Source organism: Vanellus vanellus, assembly GCF_965231255.1.
Source record: "Vanellus vanellus genome assembly, chromosome: 12".
Classification (NCBI taxonomy): Eukaryota; Metazoa; Chordata; class Aves; order Charadriiformes; family Charadriidae; genus Vanellus; species Vanellus vanellus.
In genome coordinates, this window is record NC_138917.1 from 1,490,710 (window position 1) to 1,514,582 (window position 23,873).

Consider the following 23,873-nt stretch of genomic DNA (forward strand, 5'->3'; position numbering starts at 1 on the left):
CTGTGCCTAATGCCATCCTCCCTTAACCTGCAGTCAAAGGTTTACCGCAAACCCAAGAAAAATGGTTCTGTACGGCCTCTCAACCTCAGCGCGCAGCAGCTGCGCGAGTCAGAGGGAGAATGTGGCTATCGCGCCCCCCTGACAGCGTGCCACGGCTCAGGGATGAGCTGCAGCTTTACTGCCTTACAGCCACACCGTACCTCCAGGATAACTGCTACATGCTGCCTACAGTAGGAAACAACCAAGCCCTGTCGTCAAGACTTATGGTAAAGCTAAAATTAACAACTAACACATGGCACAGATGACTCCCCGCCTGCCTCTGCAGTTCTGTTCGTGCCGCAGTGCTGGGAGAAGGGCGGGTGAACGTCACACTGGGCTGCTGCAAAACCCCTTTTTCTTCTCTCGGGCAGAAGAGCATCGCTATGTGGGTACCCAACAAGCTTTTCCACACCTGTGGCCTTGGAAACCAAAAAAGCTACAGTCACAAAACGGGAAGTACTGAGGATGGAAGCCTTAACTCAGCTCAAGGAACGGAGCTGCAGCAACAGGGGCCAGCGGGAGGGCTGCGGAGGGGCCACCTCAGCCGCCCACTAGCCATACGGGCTGCAGCGCCTGTGGCCAGCGATCTCACGCCCTGGCAGGTTTTACACAAGGTGTTGCTACTACCTTTAAAAAAAAAATAAATATATATATATTCTGCTAAGAAGTTGGGTAAACAGTGCAGCAGCAGCGGTGCCCCGAGCCCCGGCAGCCGTGCCGCTGCTGCAGCGGTACCCGCCCGAGCCGACGGCGGCTACTGTGCAGACGCCCTGGACTGCGGTGGCTCGGATGCCGAGAGGTGACTTCAGGCAGGAAAAATGCTCCCTTCCTTCCAACAGCCACAGGAGGAGGGATCTTCCGACACACACGTCATCCCCCGGCCAGAGGCAGACAGAAGGAACAAGGCACCTACACAGGGCACTGGGGCACAGCCTCTTCCCCGCAGCGGGGCAGGAGCCAGGGAGGCGGCCGGGAAGCCCTCCCGGCCCTCGCCACCACCGTTCACCGCTGGAATTTGTCACCTGGCAGAAGCTTGGCTTGAACACCCAACATAAAACAGAATCTGGTATGTACAAGTGACACATAAATAAACATACCCCGGACGCACTCAGCAGCAACGTGACAATTGCATGAAGACCTGGCCCAAGTTGTCCTGTAACAGGAATGATGGAGGGAGTGTCTGGGTAAGCTACCAGCACTGCCCTCTTCCCCAGGAGAGGACCAGAAGACACCACAACTTGAATTCAGGTTGAAAATAACAGACTAAGTGGGAAATGTTCAGGTCAACATTTTCATCTCCTCTCCCACGGCACAGCCCATCCACACCTGGAATCGCAATTCCCCATGGCCAGGACAGACCTGACCCCATCTGTCAACACAACTTTGGCTTGAGAGAACCCACACAGTCCCCCCAGCCACCGTGCTGGAGGTTGGAGCAGGTTAAACTGGGGGAAGACGGGACACAACACCTAACACAAACCACAGCTTAAAAGCAAGACACGAAGCAGGCTGTGGACCAGGCATTGTCACTGTCAAACCTTCTTGAGATTGATCCGACCTTGCTTTCCTCCTCAAGGAAAGAGGGTAAGAACCCCACCAATAAACTCCTTAGGCCCTTGAGATATATACCCGCTGACTTAAAAAGATCTCCATCACTTCAGTGCCTGTCTCCTACAGGAGGCTTTACTCAATTAATACACAGGCATGGATCGGGGGGATGTCTGCGTAGAACTTACTTGCAAAAAAAAAATAAATAAAAATCGGAGTTTTTACTGATTGCTTACAAATGCAGCAAATTTCACATTCACTGCAAGTTTTGTAGCAGCAAACTCCAGCTCCTGGAATAACTTTCATTACTTCCACTCTGCCTATTGCTTAACGAGGCTGTGGCTCGCAGAGGACAAAGCTGCTGGGAGAGGTCACAGCCAGGAAGGGAAGCGTTGGGACCAGTTCCAGGAACAGCCGCGCTCATCGGGACACAGGAGCCGAGCTTCACCTGCCGGAGGGATCTTTGCTGCCAGCGGGGCTCAGCCTCAGCCTATTCCTATTTGCTTTGGTAAATACATGGGCTGCTCTGTTTTGTCAGAAACCTCCCAGAATTTCAGATGTAGGGCGAGGTGACAGGCCAGAGTTTGGGAACACAGAAGGCTGTAGAAACAGCTCTCTTAACACGACACCACCCTCCTCCCTGACTTCGTATTTTAGCAGCTGTGAGCCCAGCACATGTCTGTGCTGGTGAGTTAATACCAACACCCAGAGCTCCCCAGTGCTCCTGGGCAAACTTCTTGTTGGGAAACTGGTGTAGAGCAGCAGGGACACACAGCCAGCTGTGCATTCACCCGGGTTTAGGGAGAGGGTAGACCTTCACACTGCGTATCCCCATATAACGGGCAACAGAAGGAGTGGCAGTTCACAGATGGCGATAGAGGAGATTTCTCAAAAAAAAATATTCAAGTTGCAAATGCACTCACACATAAACATTTGGTTTTTAATTAACATGGATACTGCAATTTCTACCAGTGTTTTAATTTCTGCAAGTTCGTTTAGCTGGTTGCACCAACTGGAGATCATCCGAGCTCCGGGACAAGATGCTTGTCCACACCATTACTTTAGATTTACTCTGGCACAAGGCAGGTCAGAATGTGGACCCTCTAAGTTTTATGTAAGCTGTTCCCAGCGGCAGGTCTACAGACATCAAAACAGTTTTATTACAGTAAACAAATAAAACATTTAAAGCTCGTATTTTCATCACCTTTCCTTTGTGCTTACCAATACCATGTATTAATAACAGTTTCTCTACCTACACATTGCATGTTTTCCAATATAAGTGACAGTGATCATAGTACAGCAACTCTACTGTTGCAGCCCCCTTTTCCAGTTTTCACTTTTAGTTGTCTTCAGCAAACCAGTTAGTTTCTGTCTCTTGGCTCTTTTCTATACGAAATGGGAGTCATGACACCCGTGTGGCCTTCAGAGAAAAAACCTCCTGAGATGACATGGAAAAGACAGAATCAATTTAAATGCTTCAGCTTAGAAAAATCTCCACAACTAGGTAACAACAGTGATACTGAAAGCACCAACAACGCAAATGAACCCATGAAGCCCAAACAGCCTGAACTCCCCAGCATGTCAGACCCAAAAACATCAGCTGCACAGACGGCACGTTGGAGAGACTTTTCCTTACATTCTCCTGACATTGCACGTATGAGTCATCACTCTAATATATGGCAGAAAAAGGTCATATATTACAGCTGCCTTCCTTGACATATTTCAAATGCGTTCACTATTAAACAGGGAGACTAGTCTAAAAGTTTCCAGGTGCACTTTTCTATTTTCTTAGATAACGGTCTATTTCCAGAACGAGCATGACAGTCTGGAACAGGCACGGCATTATGTAGCCACGTTTGGTTATAAATCCAGCAGCTCCTTCCACAAGCAGTACCCGAGCACTAAACCCCCACAGCAGCCCCATGCCTCCACCACCCACCCCGCAAAGGTGCCACTGACACCGGCTCGCTAGATCTCAGCTGCCACATGGAGGTTCTTTACAATTTCCAGAAGTACAGATAGGTTTGCCTAAACGAAAGCAGGCATATATAGGTAGGTATTATACCAAGCTATCGTGAAAGACTGAACTATTTACTTAAGGAGAGCTGAAAATGACTTTAAAACCCTTTGTCACCTCAACTCTCTGAACCATTTTTGTTTCAAGTCGCTGCAAGTCAAGTGACTCAAGGATCCTCTGAGATCATGGGGAGGAGGGACATGCCTTCCTGTAAGACATCTGCAGGAACAACAACTTCAGAAAGCCATTTGCCATAGGTTTTCCCACCTTCAGTTCATGAAAGGCTTTAGTTCTAAGGTACCTATATCCCGGGAAGCCCCGCTCTCCCTGCCGCAGCTACAGGGACAAGCCCTGCCTCCTCCGCAGCTGTAAGGGCCAGTTCTCCCAGGGAGGTGCTCAGTGCTGGTGCCAGCAGCCACGCTCCTCTGCTCCAGCAGGACAGAAGACTCTAAGACCATAAGAAAAGCCTGTCCTGATCTAGCAAGCTGGAAACCCTTGGGACAGCCGGTCAAATACAGCACTAACAGCATGTAAACAGGTTATTTTGCCTCCTCCACCTCCAGGAAACACTACACGCTATATATGTCGGCTCCTTTCCCTCCTATGGATCCAGCTTGCTGGGGGGGGGCAAGTAAAAACCAGAAAATCAACATGCTGCCAACTTCCACAGAGCTGGGCAGTCCCACGCGTTGGGCTACTCTCCACTGCAGACCTAAGGCAGACACATGGTGGTTATTCCAGGCTTCAGTCAGACTCCTGTCCGCAAGGATTCCTACAAGAGGATAACTCTGGGCTTCATGGAACCATGAAAGGACCTGAGGTCCATCTTCACCTTCAGTGTCGTGCTCTCCAAGGCAGCTGCGACCAACCAGCACCACTCAGACCCACAGGAACGGGCAGGTCTCGCTGCGCTCAATAGCAAACCTTCCATGGAGACGGACAGCACCGCTGCAGTAGGTGAGGCCACATTCCAAGGACGGAACAAATCCAGCTTTACAACTCTTAGTACCGTATAAAAAGATGCCACACAGTGTAAAGTACTGATGGTTAACTTCATATTGGCAGGATTTCCGCTAGGTCAGGTATCGTCTGTCTGGACCGCTTTGACTTTTTGCTGGATCAGGTGTTGTCAGTTCTGGATCAGGTCACAGTCTGCACTCCAGCAGCTGGTGTGAGCTCCGGGGTATGTGGTCTGTCTGACTAATTCGCGAACACGCGCTTGAGCCACATCCAATTAGTATCGATGAATGATCCAGAAATGCACAGATACCACACTCAGGACCATTCCTCTCCCCTGCTTTGTCCCCATCTCGCTCATCTTGACACAAAATGGGAGCAAAGTGGGTATAAAAGGCCAGAAAATTAGGGAAAAAAAGAAAAAAAAAAGAGCGGAGGTAGTTTTCTCAGATGAAAACAGTGGGGAAATGGACATGGTCATAGCACTCAACTAAGCAGCACTCACAGTAGACTCTGCTTATGCAGTGGGTTATATGCTGTTTCCCAGATAGTGACAAACCATCACGCAGAGTTAGCAGCCTGCACGCCTGGAGACACACTTGGTTTTTTTACCGCCCACCTTTTATATTCCCACGGCCAGACCAACGGTAGAGGTGCCTGGCTCCTCTGCAAAAGCTGGGCACAGAAGAGAAAACGTACAAGATGCTGATCAGCGAGTTATCTCAGAAAGGGGCTGGCAAAAAAAGGCAAACCCCACCTATAAGCGGGTTTTGGTGTCATCTGCTCTTTGCACAACCTGCCCCCGGCACCGGCAGCCAAACCCTTGGCACATAACCTCTACGGAGAAACCTGCAACCACTTAGCCGAAGTGCTAAGCCGCTCCTATTAAAGAACACGTGTCCTGCGACAGCACTTGGCACTGAGACACAAACAGTGAAATATACTTCAGCCTCAATGGCTAATGTCAAAGGCTATTTGCTGGAGGGAAGAACGGATTTCTCTTCCGAAACGATCACTGTATCTAACGAGTCTTGTCCCCCCAAAACAGATGCCGGCCGCTGCGGGACCCAACCACACATCACAGCAGGCCTGTTCCAAGGAGCCTTCCCAGCACCCACCCTGCTCACCATCTCCGTGCCAAGATGGTAAGGCATGCCCTTTTTAAGCTGAATTTTGGAAGACAGACTCCATTTCTTGTAGAGCTGGACACCAGACTCAAGTCAAAGCAGTGAACAAGAGGCGAGAAGCAATTCTCCCCTGGTCCTGACATCCCACTGCCCAGACATCACCCATTTAGTGAGTAACTCATCAGCTCCACCACCCACAGCCACTCAACAGCAAAGAAGCTGTGGCTAAATTTTTAGCAACACTTACAAAAATACAACTAAAGCACAGTTGTGGAGCAAACACCTCCAGGACAATTATTTATGAAACATCATTCTGGAGGCAGCAAAAAGAAAACTCAAGAACTGCAAAACCAGGAAAAGAGTGAGCAGACAGAAAAGACCAAAGGGTTAGGAAGGTAATTTTCCACTTTATTAGTTACAGTAAATATCTCCGAATAATGTGATCTTACGCAATTTATCAGCCAAACCTCCTTTCTCCATTTTTAAAGGTTACACAAAGTGGTGAAATGTTAGTTAATTTACGTCTTAGAGAACTGGCTTAAAAATAACAGAAATGCGTAATCTTTTCGTAATTATAAAGTCAACACTTAACTGATATGAGAAGCCTCTATTCATAGCAGCTAAAAGAAGCATTTATTCCTCTTTACATCATCCCTTCAGTGTTATGTCTTGATGCAATTTTGAACAGCAGGTGAAACCACTAAAAGTTGGAAACAGTGTGAAAAATTTTCCTCTATCTGGTTTTAATTAAAATACTCAGCAAAACACAGAGGAGCGATAAAGAGAGGTAATCCTTTCCCCCTCAATTGCACTGTCTGTTCATCACTACAGAGCCTGGTGAGAATCCCACGTGCAACATCAGTGGTAAATATTTTCCCTGCTATTAAAGCAGTGGTTCAGATTAGGATCATGACAAAAGCGATAGAAGATAATTCACATCTGATTATGATCTATATAGTAGGTGTTTTGCAGCCTTTTAAGTTTCAAAAGGTCCACCTGAGAAGCAGGCACCAGAGGGGCTGCTGTTGGGAAGACCAGATGAGACCTGAGCTGCCCCATGGGCTCATGTCACAGCAATGGCACCTTCTGCCTGGGCACTGGGTGGGAGCTGGTGCCTCTCCCACCTGAGACCTACCCACACCAGAAGCTGACATAACCCACTTCCAAACCTCCAGGCCCTGTGGTCCCCTGTTCAGACACAGCTCTCATGGGCAAACCACCCAGACACTGAGCGCATGGACAGAGCATGGGGGCACCCAGCTCCCAAGCAATGTCCAGGACATACATTCAGCTTCAGTCTTCCCATGATCCAAGACAGTTGGGTCTGAACACCAGCTGAAGATGCTGTTGGCTTTCTTTGCCACAAAGGCACACTGCTGGCTTGTGCCCAGTAAGACCCCAGAGGGCTTTTCTGCAGAGCTACTTTCCAGCCAGTGGGCCCCCAGCTCATACCACTGTATGAGGTTGTTGCTCCCCGGGTGCAGGACTTCGCGTTGCCCTTTGTTGAGCTTCATGAGGTTCCTGTTAGCCCATTTCTCCAGCCTATCAAGGTCCTGGTTAAACGATAACACATCCACCTAGTCTATCAACCACTCCTCCCAGTGCAGCACAATCTGCACACTTGCTAGGGGTGTACGCTGTTCCATCATCCAGGTCATTAACGAAGATGCTAAACAGTACTGACCTCTGACGTGCACCACTAGTGACCAGCCTCCAACTCGACCTCATCCTGCCGGTCACAACTCTGAGTCCAGCAGCTCAACCAGTTTTCAGTCCATCACAGTCCATTTATCTAGTCTGTACTTCATCAGTTTGTCTAGAAGGATGTTACAGGAGACCATACCAAGAGCTTTGCTAAAGCTGAGATCAACAGCATCCACTGCTCTCCCCTTATTCACCAAGCTTTTCATCACAGAAGGCCACCCAGGACCCCTGCTCCACGTTTTCCCTAGTCTTCCTTTTGCTCATACATCTGCAGAAGCACTTCTTGACCTTCACGTTTTCGACCAGATTCAGCTCCAAGCAAGGCTTGGCTCTCCTGACCCCAACCATGCGTGCTCACATAGTGTTTTTATATTCCTCCCAGGTGACCTGTCCCTGCTTCCTCCTCTTACACGTTATACATTTCATTTCTTCAGAGCTCCCTGCTCATCCACGCAGGCCTCCTGCCACTCTTGCTTGACTTCCTGCACGTAAGAACGGACCGTTCCTGAGCTCAGAGACAGCAAACCTTGAAAAAAAAATAATCTAAGAGCTTTGCTGGACTCCTTTTCTCTTCTTCCTAGTTACTTTATAACTCCTTTAAGTCAGTAAGGTACAGAATTTATATATGCAATATCCTAAGTCAGGACAGTCTACAGAAATGCTCTCCCCTACTGTAGGTGGAGACCAAACTTCAGTTTTCAAGTAAAGCTGTCCCTAACTAAATTCACAAGAAAATGACACAGGTAAGTAAAGAGCTACCTGTGGATATTTACACATCCAACTCCTACTTAAGACACTTAACTCTCCAGTGGATTCTCTTTAGACTTACAAATAAGCATAAACGCATTTCTGAGTCTGACCTTTAATCAAAACGTTCAGGATCAGTGTGTAAATCACTCAGTTGGGATTTTCCTTCTCACGCGCTAAATCACTGCAGCACAACCTAATGCAACCGTTCCCTTAATTGCAGCAAAGCCCTTTTGGAATCTCTCCTTTCACTGTATACACCAAGAAATAAGTTTGTAAATGTTCCCTTAAATAAAACAAAAATAAACCCAAACAAACAACAAAACCAACCAGAAAACAAACTACTCACAAAACTTGTCTTTTGAAAACCAGCTAAAAGAATTAGTGTATTTGTTGGGGGGTGGGGTGTATTTACTTTTGCCTTTTTTTTTTTCAATTACTAAAGCCTTTGTTTCCAGATGAATCTAGCCTCTTCTGCAATTATATCCATGGAAATAAGTATAGCCTTTACTAAATCTATGAAGAATCTCTCTGCCGTGCTGTCTCTGTAAGATTAAGAGTGAAGGACAGAGCTGGTGCTGAGCTGGTGCCTGGACATCCCCTGCTTCTCCCACTGGTGCCTTTGAGAGATGGACTCTGTCATTTCTGGAGAGGAGCTATTTATCCATTTTAGAGAAGGAGTCATTGTTTATCCTCAATTAAAACAGATTCTGTTTCAATCTAGTACCAGTCACAAAAAGTCTCCTCTGGTTGTCTTCCACCACAGCCAGAGAGAGATGTCTTTTCAAGCAAAGCAAGGAAAATGAAGCGATCAGTACAAACGGTTGTCGCCCGTTGGTTTTCACCGGATGGGAACCACAGCTTTCACCTCTCAGTGGTGTCGGTGACTCAGGCTGGCAGGAACGGCGCGTGCAATGGCGCCGGCAGGGAGGACGCAGGACGAACACGCATCCTTTTCCTTATCTTTCTTTGAAGGAACAGACATGCTGTAAAAATGTGTGATACCACCTAAGAGTTAGCCAAGCAACTTGCATCTTCCCTAAAAAAAAAAAAGCTGTGTTCCTCTACAGTAGTAGGTTTAAATCCTGGCAGGTATCCCAGTCCTTCACCTGCTCAACTAGGTAGTATCTACGCATCTGCTGACAGCAGAAGGACCTTCAGCTCAGACCTGAAATACTGGATGTCCTCCAGCCTCTGACCTCTTTGCCTGTATAATATTGTCCAATGCACTACTTGCTACTACTCCTGGAGCTCTCAGAGAAGAAAACTTGAAATGTTTTATTCCTATTTAGGATGACTCACATGGACTGCACTCTGTTCAAATCCATGCTCCAGACCGCACAGAACAGAACCACCTTATCTCACCTTTCCCCCTGCAGGCTTAGAAGTTGGTGCCCTGGCCCCGAGCTGCAGGATAAACACAAACATGCGACTGTTTGTTATGAAATGGTCACACTTGACCTTGGAGTCAGTCTTACTCCAATTTAGACCTCAAGACAACGCTTACTCTGTTCTCTTAAGTCAACTGCTCGTTGAGAAACTGCAAGCTGCATAGTCCAAAAAAATCCAATCAACTATTTGTTCATAGGCTTACTGCTTGTCTGGCTGGTAACCAGGGGTTTTTTCAGAACAGCAGTGTTACAGGAGGAAACCATGAACGCAGAACCGAGCCTGCACCAGCAGCGTACACAGGTCCCGGCTGCTCCTCTTCCTTCAAAACAGGAATGCCTGGTGGTGTTCAGGGAGATGTTTCGACACGATTGCCACCTGGGCACGTAGTGCTTGTCCTTCAGGAAGGGAAGATGCCCATTGATCTCACTGCAGTTCAGTTGCAGTCCTAATCCCATTTAAAACATATATATAAGCAAAAAAAAAAACTTACAACCTAACGTTCCCCCACAGTGCCCCTACAATTTGGTTCTGTGCTCACAATGAAAACAGCTCAAAATAAAACCAAAGTGGTTCTATAGCCACTTTCAGCTCAGGCTTGGCTCTTCTGGACCAACAAACAATGCCTTGATACAGCAAAAGCCTAGAAAACAGTGGGGGGGGGGGGGGCAAATGCACAGACGTAAGCTTTGTAATAACGGTGAAATAATATGTTTCTCAAAAATTTAAGCAAATACTGCCACATATTTGCCAGAGCCCTCAGCAGCCCCCCTCTCCTTTTCTGAATCCAAGTCCTCTCTTGCATTTTAGAGGTTGGTTAGACCATTAATCTAAAAGCCCCCCCGACGCACACGCCGGTGAGCTGCCCAGTCGCAGTGGGCGCTCCCAGGGCGACTCACCCTCTGAAGAGCCTTTCCCCCCACCCACACCTCCTCCTCCTCCTCTCTGCTTTTAAATATCACAGCAAAACTTGTGGCAACCTTGAGGGGCCAGAGCAGCTACCTCCTCGCATGGCCTTTGTACAAGCCCGCACAGGCCTTGTATTTGTGGGTTGAGAAGGGACAGGAGTTAAAGCAGGGACAACCCCCACCCAGGAGATCAGAAGAGAGGAACCCTGACTGCTGGGATCAGCTGCTGCGCATCATCCTCACCCAACCGCGCGGGCTGGGAGAGCTGGAGGAGGACACACTTGGATGTAAAAGGGAAGAGGGAAAAATTCTTGTATGGCATGTTACCCTGACATCTGTGGCTTCAGGTCCAGCCGATGCCTGTGCGTGGTGACGTGCCCCCAGCAGTAGCCCTTGGCCCACCCTCACCCCGCTAGCGCTGCCGTCCCCGACCTCCAGCTCCCACGGGTGGGATTCAGCTCCATGCTGGAAGCCCCCCCAGAGCAACATACAGCACTGCTGGGGGACAGGGCAGCCAGGTCCACCAGTCCCCCCGCTCTGCTCCCACCCAGGCGTGGTGGCCTTCGGCAGCCCCTCAGCTTGTCCTCCCGCCTGCAGAGCGGGCGTAGAAATTCCCCACGTGGGCACACTGTGCGGAGCCACCTATTTGGAAAGGAAAAAGCCTAAGCCCATACTCATTATTCATGGGGTACTTTGTCAGAAGAACGAAAGTAAGTACTTCTTCCCCCAGACCTTGCCATCCATCCTCTTTCTCTGACCTTGCAATAATCTAACACCAGGGTTCCCAATCTGCCGGTCTTTAACCAAGCAAAACACCCAGTAATTTCAAAGAAAGTTCTGCCCACAAAGGAATCCAAGATTTGGGCTTAAGCTCAGGAGCCAGCGCGTTTTGTGTGGTTTTTTCTCTTTTATGAGCTATAGGACCTGGGAGTCCTGGTGGACAACAAGATGCCCATGAGCCAGCAATGTGCCCTGGTGGCCAAGAAGGCCAATGGCACCCAGGGGGGCGTCAAGAAGAGTGTGACCGGCAGGTGGAGGGAGGTCATCCTCCCCCTCTGCTCTGCCCTGGGGAGGCCACATCTGGAGTACTGTGTCCAGTTCTGGGCTCCCCAGTTCAGGGAGGACAGGGAACTGCTGGAGAGGATCCAGCAAAGGGCCACAAAGGTGATGAGGGGACTGAAGCTTCTTTCTGATGAGGAGAGGCTGAGGGACTTGGGGCTTTTTAGTCTGGAGAAGAGAAGCCTGAGGGGGGATCTTATCAATGCTTATAAATACCCAAAGGGAGGGTGCCGGGGGATGGGAACAGTCTTGTTCCAGTGGTGCCCAGTGACAGGACAAGAGGGAACAGGCACAAACTTGACCATAGGAAGTTCCATCTCAACATGAGGAGGGACTTCTTTCCCGCGACGGCTGCAGAGCAGTGGCACAGCTGCCCAGAGAGGGGGGGAGTCTCCCACTCTGGAGCCATTCCAAACCCGCCTGGACGTGTCCTGGGCCTCTGCTGGAGGTGCCCCTGCTCTGGCGGGGGGTGGCACTGGGGGAGCTCCAGAGGGCCCTTCCAACCCTCACTAGTCTGGGATTCAGAAATAAATTAGATGGACACAAGCCAGATGGGATGCCCATCCAGAGCCTGGCCACTGCTGCAGCTGGATGGGTCCGAGCTGGTCCCTGCTCCTGCCTGTTGTCCCTCCTGCGACCCCCTCCACCCCCCCCGCAGACGCCAGGCAAAGCCCCAGCAAGGTGGGGAGCAGAGGTGGCAGCAGGGGAACGCAGAGCCTCACACACTTGGCACACCAGGGAGCACATTTGCAAATCTGCACTTGGAGCATCTTCAAAGTATTTTCTTTGCGAATAAATGCAAGTCAGCCTCTGGGGAATCACCTCTTTCTGGGCTGGTTCTTCACCAGCCTGAATTCCTCCCAGGTGTGGAAGAGGGGCTGAGAAAGCCTTTTCCCAAAAGAGTAACACCAGTTTGCTCTGGCACAGCATACAAGGCTGTTCCAGCCTAACCCGAGCCACCCCTTCTCTCTTGCCCTTTTCCTAGCAGGTCAGGGAGTCTTTTTGGTTTTAAGAAGAGTGTGGTCTGGCAGTCATGAGTCCTTCCAGCCCACGGCCCAAGGGCTCTCTGAAGCTCTAGGGCAGTGCAGGATCTGGCAAGTGAACCGCCACACCGCCAGAACCGGCAGCAAGGGGCAAACCTTGCTTGTGCCTGCTCTGTGCTGTGTTCAAACCTCCAAGCCCAAACCTGCCGTGGATTTGATTACTTCCCCCCACTCCTTCTCTCCGAATCGGGCAGTGACCTGCTTTGCAGGTGTTGCCCGTGCAGCCACCAGAAAGCCCCACACCGCTCTCTGACACCGCCGCTCTCACCAACCCCACACAGGAGCATCTCCCTCGAAACCAACATACAGAAATACGAATGGGGGAGTCTCCTTCCAGGCCAAGCAAAACGGCAGGCTTTCTTCTAATTGTTTGTAAAACAGCATCTGAGACAACACACAATGGCTGCCAAAATTTCAGGAAAAAAAACATCATGTATCCCTAAGCCAGGACCTAGTATTTTGCTGCACAAAAAAGCAACCAAAGGAAAAAGAGTGGCAACAGTACCCAGAGCCCCCAGCACTCCATTCACAGCACACACAGCGTCAGGGCGCTCTCTTTAGAGGTTGGACTTGATGATCCTAAAGGTCTCTTCCAACCTAAACAACTCTATGACTCTATAACCACCTGCAGATCAGAGGCAATGGGTGTCACACGTATCCCCCAGGCCCGTACCTGTTCCTCTGCTCTCTACAGCCTCTCCAGGCTTAGGTCTTGATACCTTTAAGTGACTTCTGTTCTGGGCAGAGGACAACGAGGAGAGGAAAGGCAGAGGATGCACAACTCCACTTCCGGACACAAACTCTACCCCATCCTGCCAAAAATCACACACGTGGTAAAGTCAGGTTCAGTCTCTGGATCTAGTTTCTTCACACAGACACTTCAGTGCCCCAAGACAGCGGGATCCCAGCTTCTGCACCAAGTTTTCCTAGGATTCCCACGCATCTTCCATAAACCCATCTCCTGCGAGCGAGCGCAGCGACTTGGGAACTCGGTGCCCGTAGCTGGCTTCATACAAGCTGAAAGAGGTCAGCAGGACTTCACAGAGCATCACAGCCCTCTCCCACACTGTTAACTCCACCTGCTCTTTGTTACTTACATCATAATTTGCAGGAAATCAGTGTCTATCTGTCAAGGTACCAAGTTCCCAGCCAACCACATATCGCTTTTACAGCCAAAGCACAAAGCAACCATATAGCCCACAGCTCCACGGTGGATACGTCCTGGGAGGTACAGAGGTGGCTGGGCAGGCCAGGCAGAGAAACAGACACAGATGTGAACTCACTTATTCCCTGATCTACACGGTGTAATAAAAACAACTAGAGAGGACCGGACCCCAAGCAGTCAAAACCAAGTCAAACGTGCCCCTGTGACCTAAACAGGACTGCCAGGAACGAGGGGCTTCTGGATTTATCAGATAAATTTTTATTTAGAACACAGAACACTTAATCGGTTAATACCATGTATGGATTTTATTTTGAGATACCTTGAGATTTTTTTCCTGAGTTAAGGCACTAAGGTCTGAGCCACAGGCACTTCCCACCATAGCGAGCGCAGCACTTGCTGTGAACCACGGCTGCTTTGCAGGGCTGCACCACAGAGGCTCAGCCCTGCCCTCTCCGGGAACAGGTACAACAAGCCAACACACTTTCTAAGAAGGCCAGCTACTGACCTACACTTCAAAAAAATTACATGCTTATTTCTCAATCCAGCTCAAAATCTGGACTCTAACACACTGGATTGTTGTGCAGCTCTGTTTTCTATTGAGTGTTTAGATGCGGGAAGCATGTCTTTGATTAAAAATGGGCAACTCACCAATTGCAGAGAATTTTCACATAACTGCTCAGCAAAAAAAGAGCCGCGGCAGATATTAGCCATTCATCAAAACTTCTGCTTTGTCCCCTGAGGAATTACCTGTTATCCTCATCTACACCTGAGATCTGGAATGCTCAAGGTTAACAGCACGGCAACTGCCACAACACAGAGAGAAACATCAGGAGACCCAACGTTTTACCAGTTGGAGCTCTTTTCTCTGCCTGGTATAAACAGTTAGTTTGTCTGAGCTGATGTTGGGCTCCAGTATCTTTTACTTCTTCTACCTTTTCTTTAAAAAAAAAAAAAACAAACCCAAACCAACAAAACAAAAATCAACATTCTGTTTGAACTAACGTACTTATGGTGAGGTGGAAAGAAGAGCAGCAGGTGAGACAGCCCAGAGACAATGGGTCTAATCCTGCCGCGTTCCGTGTCGATGACAAGAACAGGCAGGGCAGCGCACAGTGGCACACGGCCAGGTTAGCACACTTTTTTTGAGTAGAGGAAACCATGGATAAGTGGCAAAGTCTATTCACTATCCCCTTGCTCAGAACCATTCCCCCAGTGATCATTTTCCAGTCACTCAACATCTGGCCCGAACAACTGGATTTAGTAGGAATTTCACACCAGGAACAAAGACAGAACACAACTAAGATCCTACTCCAACGCTACCAAAGGCAACGTCGTATCTGCGAGGCCAGGGAACCAGAGTCAAGCCACAGCAGCAGAGACCGCAGTTGTGTCAATTCAGTCAGGTCAGCGCTTGATTTATGGCGGTGAAAAACAACCATACTTCTCCCCACCTTGTTAGAAATCCCTTTCTAACAGAGATTGCCAATCAGCTCCGCTCTGCACATGTGCTGCAGTTTTGCACGTGCAAAGCCCACGCACAAAAGTGACCCTCAAATTACGCACATTTACATTTGGGACATCCCCAAACCCTCGCCTGTCCCCGTGTTTCAGGTCCAACAAGGCACCTCGCTGACCCAACCAGGGACCCGCGGTCGGGACTGGCCTTGCCCAATGGCCCCCAGACCCCGCCGGCTGGGACTGCCAGCACAAGGAGGTAGAGAAAGTGCAGGAGAACCACTCAACTTCCAGACCAGGAGCTTTACTCGCGGGATCCCAGTTCCCTGCACTGCGTATGCTTGGGGACAAGCTCACAGCACAGGAGAGAGGTTTATGCGGAGAGCGCCAGGACAGAAGGGTATTTCCCATGCCTGGGAGAGGCCACAGGCTCTCCACGGACCACAGGGAACACGATCCAAGCGAGCTGGAGCATCTAAATATGCACAACTGTCAAAATGCATTTAGGAACAGCTTTTCGTTTCTTCACTTTAATTTTGAAATTTTCTAATATCTTCAAGTGGCCACATTAAAAGGGAAAAGACATCTTGTTTTCACTTTCCAGAAGTTCTGCGGTGTTGCAAAGTGGAACAGTTCACCAATTAAATAAATGTTTGGACGGCCATGAAAACATCTGAGAGTCCCCAGCAGTTCTTCCACAATAGCTATCTACTTTTCACAAAAGCTATAAACATGTTCTGAACCGAAGTGAGCTTTGTTCAGCCAAATTCTTAAAACAGCAACGGTATATAGCCAGACATGACCTTTTGCAACCTATTAAATGCCTCTTCGTTGCCCGTTTGATCCACTCCCTGGCTACTTCATGACAGTATCTGGTATTAATATTCTTTATGTTTGCACACTGCCTTCCCTGCACTTCTCTCAATATTCACAAATACATGCATTAACAGTGCTGCTGCCTGCAATTAAAGAATTTAGAATTAACCATCTCCCCAAGTCTACCCTGAAGTATTTGTGTCATTACTCCAACCCAATCACGTGCCTCTTCGAAGTCATTTGACTTCTCATCCCCGGCACTTGGAGGAACTCGGTTCTCTGTTAGGTACCTCGGCTCCCAAAAACTCATCACGGGCGGCACCCATCAGCAGACCCCATGCCAGCCCAAGCCCGACGGGCAGCACCAACCAAACCAACCCAGCACAGCCCTTCTCACAACTCAGGCAGTAGCTGCCGCCGTAGGAGGGCCAGGGCTCGCAGCCACCCCAGGCGAGGTGACGGCTCAGCCGCACGTGCACTGCCGCAGCCCCGGGAACACGGAGGTTCAAACCCAGCTGCCTGCAGGTTTCCGCACAAAACCTGCCGAGGAGAACCTTTCCAGTGTCTCAGATTTGGAAATAGGTGTCACTAGCAATAAATCCCTACCCCCAGCTGAGTGCCCCCGTGTAAGCTCTCACATGTTTTATACGCACAGTAGTTCTCCGCTGAGCATTAAAAGAGTGTTTGTGCTCTGGGGGTGCTGGGGTTTTTTCCTTAATGAGTCATAGGCCTTTTCTTAAAAGTTTGCTGGAACACATAAATGTGACATTAGAGATTTAGTAAAACTGCTCCAAAAAACCAAGGAACGAAGTTTCAGACAATGTGAAATACTCCAGCTGGAAGAGATATACGACTTGCTTGGCTGTTTTCTTGTGCTCCTCTGTCTCACGGCACAGTAACAAACAAGGCTATGGCGATAAGGAGTTAAAACAACACACTGAGGTTAATAGAAAGAGATAACACATACCACAAAACAGAAATATCTGCTCCGATGTAGAAAAAGGGACGAAATCCACTTCCAGAGACAGCATCCACACAGGCACAGTGGAAAAAAAAAAAAAAAAAAAAAAAAAAAATCACACAAATATCCAGCCAAATACTGACGTTTATTGGTCAATCATTAGCACATCTGCTAATTTTGCAAAGAGCTGAAGGCTGGCGCTGCTCCCCAGCACGCCCAGCGGAATCCTGCTGCCAGCCTCGGGAGCCGTCACGCCCCTGGAGCATCTCCAAGTGATGCCACATCACAGCCCCAGGTACCTCCGTCCTGTCAGGACTTGAACCTTTCAGGCAGTTGAATGCAGCCCTCCAAAACGAGCCTTTCCAAGCTTGTCATAAAACTTCCAGACACCATGCACATTCTTGCACTTCTTCCCTTTTTGCCGCTGCAGTTGGGCTTTATATCATACATTCCCAGCCCCGTCAGAGAGGAGGCACTTTGTCCAGGATGGGCATAAAACCCAAACACCACATTATACTCTCTAAGAAACACCTAGATTCTCCAGCCACAGAGTAAGGAATTATTTTGGACACAACTAATGCCGACAGCGGAACCGCTCCGCTTTGGCAGGCTGCGAGACACGGCATCGACTTTGAGAATCCAGAGGAGCGGCTGCACCTCCTCTCCCACCCGCAGGCAGGGGATGCCGCGGGGCTCCAGGCACTGGAGCAAAATTTTGGAGGTTTCAGCAGAACTGTTTGGCTTATCACTGCCGTTTTATTTTCTTTCCATTGATGAACAACCCTTTTAAACATCTGAAAACTACTTTGTCAGATTTTCTTTTTCGTTTTCTAATAATCATTTTAGCATTTGGCATATTCTTTTGCTTTTGAGAAGGCTTTCTAAACATGCGCTGTAACAGAGATATTTACATCCTAATTTACTCACCATGAATATTAAGGATTTCAGCCTAGACTGGTATCTTTGCTGCTGCCACCACGCTGTCAGTGGGAGCACACAAAGTCGTGTCATTTACACATTTTAAATGTAAAAGCGATACAAGTTCAGGGAAATTTTCCAGTAAGTAGCATCAACTTCAATCTCATTGTAACTACAGCTTCTCTGACAGTGACCTGTTCCTTCACACCAGGGTCACGTTTATACTCTACAGAACACAGCGGCAGAATCCGTTAACTGATTTACTCCCAATTCACACCCCATACATTCGCATACAAATTCCCAGTGCATCATTTATCATCAAACCGGGACACCTGCACACACAGATCTCTGGGGAGGACCAGGCACAGAGGCTAGGTAAACTGCTACCAATACAACTTAAACTGTGCTAGAGAACAGGTTTTTTTACCTTGAATCTTGCTTAGGATGTCTCCCTGACACCCCCCCCGCCCCAAAAGGGCACAGCTGACTGGGGATCCGGGGGGTGGGCACAGGGTGTGTTTAAAAGCCTGATGTGACTTTTGGGAATTTGAGAGCCTCTTACTTGGGGAACGCAATCCAGAGCTGGCTTGGAGCTTGTGAGAGCCCTAAAAGTCCAGCAGATCTAATGTATAGTAGTAAAAGCACAAACAACAAAAACAAGCAAAGAACATTTGCCATCAAATAACACACCTATTCACAGCAATACCCCTATTCACATCACGTTTCCTGCAACTGAAGGTAAGAAAGCAGCTGTCCCCATTCGTAACACATGCTTCTGTGCAAGTTATAGCTGCCCAAATTTCCATTTAATGTTATTTGTACCTGTTACATGCATCTACTACTTGAAGTATAAACACACTTGTATTCCACACCTCTCCCCTCCCGTTACTACACAGCTCATCACTTCCCAGCTTCAGGGCGACTCACAAGCGTGCGCACGGCTAGCGGGGAGGGCAAGCAGCTCTCCAGGACCGCTCCCACATCCTTCATAGGGCATGACATACCACAGACAAAAAAAAAAAAAAAAAGGCTTCTTTTTTCCAGCTCTGTTAACTTGTGTTATCACAATTATTTTTTGCATCATCTTTGTTGTCCTGAACTTTTCCCGCATTCTCTCCCTCCACCTTTTGACCCCCTTCCTCCCTTTGGAGGACCCTCGGGCCCCAGGCTTTCCCTATCACCATTTACCATCATTTTCTCCGCTATCACTCACTCTCTTCCCCTCTCCTCTTCTCCAGCGCACGCAGGCACACAGCAGCACCGTTCCCTCTCCCCTTGGCGCACGCAGCCTGCGCTGCCTGTTGTCCCCGGGCAGGAGCAGTGATGGGAGGGCAGGTTCCTGGTAGCCGCGAGCCACCCAGATGCTGCCAATTCACACCCACCCCAGCATCTCCCACCACAGCTCTGCTGGCGCCTTCCCCAGCGAAGATGCACCTTGTCTGAGCCCGTTTTTGAGAGCTTGCTTGGATTTCAGCTAAAGGAGCCGGACCACTCTCAAATCAGTCTCAGCACTGTACGTTTTCCAGCTGTAATTTGGAGATCAGCCAAACCAAACACGACCTGCTCCAACACTTCAGGAGACTGCACCATCTAAGTTTATTTCTATTTAGATGTTTGCCTATTAAAGGCTCAAATCTGGTCAAAAAGAGATCGTTTGTCACAGGACAGCCTCGCGTGCAAAAGCTGAAGGACCTCAGCTGCTTATCAAAGCCGAATAGATTTCTAGGCCCAGATAAAAAGAAATACAAAGTAATTCCCAGACGATAAATCCTTTCTTATTTCCAAAAACAGTATGATGTCCCAACTGTTACCTCTATTTTGATGGAAACAGCAAAGATCTAATACTTCACAAAGAAAGCGTCAGGAAATCACAAGACAGAAAACAACACTTGAGCAAATATCTCAAATGTCGTGGTCACCAACTGCAAGCTCACCTACATTTCACTCAGATTTTCAAATTTCATCTTTAAGCAAGGCAGCTTCTGGAGACTTACCACTGTTACCCATCTTAATTTTGATCTCACTTGTACATACACCCTTCCGTCACATCAACCTGCGCACACAAAAGAAACATGAACACACAACACTGAACTCAGAAGCACAGCGTAGGGCCCGAAAGCCAATCCTGCAACGCCAGCAGGATTTCTCAATGCAAAGGAACGGATTTGCATGTATGACTATGTACATAAAAGGCAGAAAGGGCCCGGACGGGTCTAGGGATCTATTTCTTCCCTTCGCCTACCTACCACACCAAAGGCTTTTCAGCAGGATGTTATCAGCGGCGTTTCTTGGTGGTGCTCCAAAAAACGCATGCTGGTACTACTGGGCGGCCTTCTGGAAAGATCCTGGAGCTCTCAGAAGTCAAGCTGACTCGCTAGGGTAAGAATGGGATTTTGCTAGGCAGAGGACTACAGTTATTAACAGAATCCAGACTTTACGTGTCATTCTGAGTCATGGACTGACCCCTGCTTTGCTTGGTAAACCTCCTACAGGGTACGGAGAAAGGGGCCACTTCCCTCAGGGCGGAGAAGCGTCCGCCAAAGCTGGAAGACAAGAAAGGTGACAGCTCTCTGTGATGGGACCGCCTGTTTCTCACTGAGGAGTACCGCACATGGTGTGAGCTTGCCGTGTTCTGCGTATCAGACATGAGAGATACAGGGGCGAGGGGGCAGCAAGGGGCAGGGAGGATGCCAAGATGGGCAGGGAGCCCTTGTCCGGCGATGGCCGCGGCACAGCGGGGTCTGCCGGGTGCGCACGATTGCTGCCTGCGCCCCTCCATCGCCTCTCCTTCCACTTCTCACAACACACCAGCAGCGCCGCAGGACAGCACAGAGAGATCTCGTTCAAAACCAAGAGCCAGATCAGCACGGCTGTTGGACACAAAGACACCTCCCTGCCCAGTAGATGACAAGCCGCAGGTTTACAGTCAGCCCCCCAAGGACCGCTTTGACTTGGATGGGCATGCCAAAATCCAAGTTTTGCCTTAAAATGTCTTTTTCAACACCTAGACATCAGACTGAAGAATTCTGCAAAGTAAATAGACTTTAAGACAGCGCCTGAGCTAACGGCTTTCCAACCCCCACAAGTGTCCTGTTGACACCTCAGGACACACATTCAATTTAAAATATCCCCAAAACACAACTTTGACAATTCACCTCATGGCATATGAATGCTCAGCTGAGAACACTTACGAAAGTGAGTGAAAGCCCTTTTTTATTACCTCTCTTCCCAGCATCTGCCACTAAACCAAGCATGTTTACTAAACTGTCAGTACCTTGACAGGGGGTCTCAGAGGGTTGAGGGTGAAGTTTGAGGGTGAAGTTTGAGGGTTGAGGGTGAACCCCTGCCAGTTTGGGCAGGGGTTGCGTGGGAAGCAGCTGCAAAGGAACGAAGTCTCACAGCTTCACCCAATCCAAGGGCAGACTGCTGCCAAAGGAATGGACTCAGCCTCCCGGAGCCCTCTGTCTGCACCCCCTCCCGCGGGTCAGCTCCAGCCACCTCATCGACAGGGACAGATTGGAGCCACTCGCCAATCCAGCCCCAAACAACCCTCCCTCTCCCCCCTTCCTTCTCCGCAGGCTGCATTTTCTCTAAGATCAGCGAGCGCATGTGGCTGCAACGTGCTGGCGGGAGCACTGGGCAGTGGCCGGGTGCCACCCCTCGGCTGTGCGGCCGGGGCAGGGCAGACGCACAGCGCTCCTTCTGCGGCACCATCATTTTCAGTCAGATTAAACCAACTGCGGAAGGGCGTTTTCCTTCTCTCTACAGACGCACCGAAGCCTGCCAGAAGAAAGGATGGAGGAGGTGAGGCTGCAAAGCAAAGCTCCCAGCACAGCGCTGCTCAGAGCCGCTCACACCAGCATGGGCAGAGGGGCTGTCAGTCCCCTCCACCTGCCGGGCTGCACGCTGCTTGGCTCCCACGCAGCCCCTCCGGTGCTCAGACCCTGCACGTGTCCTCTGTCACGTGTTTATCTGCCCCAGACCACCGGTTCCTCCTGAAGCGGAGCAGCGAGGTTTGGGCGAGCAGCCAGGGACTGCCAGCACGAGCGTGGTTAGGGGAACACTCAAACTGAGCCACAAACAGAACGAAGGCAGGGTAGAGCTGTTCCTCCCCCAAACGAGACCAGTTAGACACACGACCTCAGTTTCAAAAACAACACACTGCTCAATTTTTCAAATCTTTCTTTTTCTTTCGGGGCACAGAACACAATAAAATTACCAGTGTCCTCATATAAGCATCTACTCACTAGACAACTGAGCTCATCTAATTAAGGAGCATTAAACCATCTCTTCTGTTCCCTCTACCTTTGCCGGACTATCGGCTCATCACTTCTGTTCCCCACAGGCATCACAGAACACCCCGCGACTGCCTTCGCAGAGCACCAGACACCAGCACTAAGGGGGTGAATGCGTAAGCAAATACTTCAGCTGTCATATGTGCGAGCTGCTATGCAAATCAATGCATTTCTCCTCGCTTCCCTTGGTTAACATTGCTTAAGGCTCTCTTCAGGGAAGTCAAACTAAACAGCAGATTTCTCCCCATCATCTTCTCACTCTCCTTGTCTCTGACCCATCAGCCTGCAGTCATTCCTGCCGACCCCTCACGCGCTCGCTCACCATTCACCTCCACAGGCGACTGGAACCAGAAACACGGGATCAAGCCCACCAGGATTTAGCAAAACCTCAACAACTCGCAGAAATCAACCTTCTCTTTTAAAGAACCCCCATTTTCTGAGTTTCATCTGCTTCCAGGGTGCAAGTCGCAGCAGCGCTTCTTTGTGCTGCTACAACAAATACCTGCAGAGCAGCTGGTACATACACTCTCTGGGCAGAAAGGCGCAGCCTTACTGCGGATCCTACATAGGACAGATCCGCCAAGGTTTAGAGCATGCTGCAACACGTCGCTACAGAATATACCTGCAAGCAGTGACACTCGCAGCAGGCAAATTCTTTTAAGAAAAACCCACTCACAACAGATTCGCCAGGGAGCCTCTGACGGCACACCCAGCTTCCCTGGCCACTGGAAAGCCCTCTCAGAGGCTCAGGACAGCTGTAACTTCTTTCTTACTCTAGATAAATCTTATTTCTCAGTCTCTCACTGTATACCACAGAAATCTTGAAGGCCACGTTCCGTGCAGTTAGTGCATTAACAAGCCTGCCCATGCAGCTTCTGCACATACACAGAAGTAAATCGTTATTGTCCTCAGGTGGAGTCACCCAGCTGACGAGGAGTACCGCACCAGGTGCCAGACCCCACAAAAGACACGGTGGATGACCATCAGCTTTCTTATCAGCCCCACATGGGATGGAGGGAGGCAGCAAGCACTGCATTCAGCTTCCTTTGTCTGGGCACAAAGCTTGAAGAAACCGTGCCACTGCAGTCCACAGAAAGGTTCTCCTCGTAGGAGAGGTTACTGCTCACTCAGCCACCTCTGCCGATCAGCCCAGGTCTGTCTCACCACAAGCACCTCGCAGATGCTTGCGAGGAGCCCTGCAACTCCTCCCTTCCACACAGAGCACACTAATGCTGTGCCCAAAGCGGTCTGATTCCTCGTGCTTAAATCAGCAACCGCGGTAATGCATGTCTCCATCCTCAGCAACGCTGGTGTTGGTCAGAAGTCATGCATGGCCAGGGAGCCTCTCCCCGCACACCGGCAGCGCACAAAGGCACAAAGATAACTGTCCCCTCAAAGACCACAGATGGGGCTGGGTCTTCCACAGGCCCTCATCTTCCTCCATCCTCTGCCGGGAGCTCCTACGCCAGAGCCCGCACCCCTTGTTCAAGCAGGGGCCAAACTGCTCCCCAGGTCCAGCAATCGCCTGCCTCATCTGCAATCCCCAGGGCAGGAGAAACAAGGCAGTTATTTGCGCGCTCCAGGATCATCTTTCAAAGGCATCTTGGCCTTTTCCACCCAGTACAAAATAAGAAAGACAGGGGAGCTTAATCCTAACTTGCGTGACTAAAAAAAAATGCGTTCACTCAGCTCAAAGAAGTTACTTTTGTTCTATAAAGCAGCAAC

At 49.5% G+C, this 23,873-nt stretch overlaps 1 protein-coding gene across 1 annotated transcript in view; it reads right to left on the reverse strand.

Annotated features, from left to right (window-relative positions):
- The window catches only part of WTIP (WT1 interacting protein), a gene marked incomplete at its 5' end in the record, with an annotated part of 79,873 nt that overhangs the window by 53,923 nt on the left and 2,077 nt on the right, over positions 1 to 23,873 (reverse strand). The window lies entirely within an intron of this gene.